Raw genomic sequence first — 2,567 nt, forward strand, 5'->3', positions numbered from 1 at the left:
TGTAACTCCCCCTGTGCAGGTGAAACTGTGGGAGGAGAGAAAGATCGGGGGGGGCGTGGGGTTTTTATGTTGAGGCGTGATATGACACCAACTCAATTGTAATATAATTCTAATCGATCATTACATCATCGATCATTTTAATATATGAAAACCTTACGTAGCCTACTGTAAATCGTGTGTAGTCATACTGTAAATTAGGCTGAACAATGTGCTATAATGTAATTTACATTATGAAGCGTGTGCATCTGCTACTCTGTATAAACACAAATCGTGAGAAATTGAGGCCGAATTTATTTTTGAATATGCTGTTATCAAATCTCCTCGAGTGTGAGCGCAGCCTTTCATCGTAACATTAATGATTAACCAAAACAAGTCATGTTGGTGGAAGCATCTTTGCTTACTCAGCAATGGTAGGCCTACTGCACCGATGTCCTGTGTGTCTTGCAGATGCAGAGCAGTTGGCTGCTGGCTGCTGGCTGAGTGCACTACAGAGTAGTATCTAATACACAGTTCTGGGATAAAGCTACCTCCTTCCTGAGCCGGGTTGGCGGTCAGTCAAACCGAGCCAAATAATGGGTTGTTCATTCAGTGACAATGTGCATTTGTATGTATATATAAAAATGTGAAAATATTATATATGGATTAAAATAAAAAGGCCTTCTTTCACAGAAATTCCTCCCTCAGAGTCCCCATAGTACACAGAAGAGATGTTCCCTGTATTAGAAAAGGAGGCAAGCCATTTCCAGGCCCAGGGAAATGTACTTATCTGCGGGGACCTGAATGCCAGAACAGGAATACAATCTGATTTCACCAGCACATAGGGAGATAACTATATCACTCAACAACTGTCTTTTATTAATAACAAATCTCTCTATTCCCACAGAAAGAACCATGACCATGTAATCAAGAAAAATGGAAAATAACTCTTACTGCTCTGTCGAAGTCTGGGCCTGTACATCATCAATGGTAGGTTATGAGGTATGCATTTTGCTCAACTCTTGGGAGTAGTACAGTAAATTATATGATAACAGATTTAGACGCTTTCTCCTTTAGAGCATTCACTGTTAAGCCACTAACCCCTCTGTCTGACCACAGTCAAATTACTGTGATTCTTAAAAGGACAGAAACTAACAGCATTACACCAAAAAAGCCCAGTAAGCTGTTCAGTATTAGAAAATCTTACAGCTGGGCTGAAAATAGCATAGAAGATTTCCAGAAAGCAATTAGTGATCATGAAATGCAAGCACTTTTAGACACATTTCTGGACACCACCTGTGTTCACAGTACAGAAGGAATCAACCTGGCAGTAAAAAACATCAATACTATCTTTGAAAAAACAGCTGAAAAATTACAACTAAAAATGAAAAATAGACTGAAACCTCAACTTAAAAAAAAAAGAGGACAATTGTTTTGACCATGACTGCCAAAAAAAATCAGAAAGGATTTAAGGTATTGACCATACGTTCCATAGCTTACCTTTTTATTGCTTAGTGTTATATGTAGCTATCATTCAAGATTTCTGTTATAGATTTACAGTAACGTTTGTCAAATTATTTTATTTTACTTATTGAATGGAAACGAAGTGGCCCATCCGCAACATGTTGTTTTGAAAGTAGGTTAGGTTAATGCTAGCTGAACTAAGCATTCTGTAAAAGGCTGATGTTAATCTTAACATAGCTAATGTTATTCATTGGTTGTTTTATCGGGTATCTGCCATTGAATTGACACTTGCTTTATGACATTACAAGTAGTCTATATTTGAAGTTGAAAATACTTTAATGTGCCTGTTCTATGCAGATGACCTGTTCTTGCTGTCCGCCACTCAACAAGGGTTACAGCAAATCCTAAATCTGCTAGAACAGTACAGTACTGTCAGAAATGGGAAAAACATCCCTGCATGCAGAATTCGGTAAACATATCTTAAAAGCTACATAGAAACACAACAAATAATGCATGCAGGGCAGAACTAGGCCAATACACACTACTTATCAAAATACAAAAAAGGACAATCACATTTTGGAAGCTCTTAAAACATAGTGACCCCCACTCATATCAACATAAGGCTCTGTGATACCAAGAGTTGGGCAAAGAAAACAATCCCCTCACTCAGCTGGCCCTGAACCCTAGCTCTCATGCACTAACACTTACTAACGCCTCACTGGGTCAGGGTCAGAACAAAACTATTAAACCAATTAGAATCAATCTAATTCCATCCAACTGAAACAAAATTATATCACTCATTGGGAATCACAAACAAAATCACAAAGTGAATGTTATCTGGCAATAAGAAGACAGTACAATGTAGGAAACTAAGAAAACAAAATTGAAACATAGAAACATGAATGTCCCACGAATTCCACCCAAAATTTTATCAAAAATGTCCGCAATTCAAAACCATGTTATACAGATACGACACCATTTTTATTAGGAGAAAACAAGGATTGCTGCATCCTAGCAGCACAATTCATCTCTTCTTGAAACAATCTGAGGGACAGTGAGTGGCCCGGTCATACACACACATACATGAAAACACACAACATGCAGACACACACACAACACACAGATAC

Source organism: Conger conger, chromosome 7, assembly GCF_963514075.1.
Source record: "Conger conger chromosome 7, fConCon1.1, whole genome shotgun sequence".
NCBI lineage: Eukaryota > Metazoa > Chordata > Actinopteri > Anguilliformes > Congridae > Conger > Conger conger.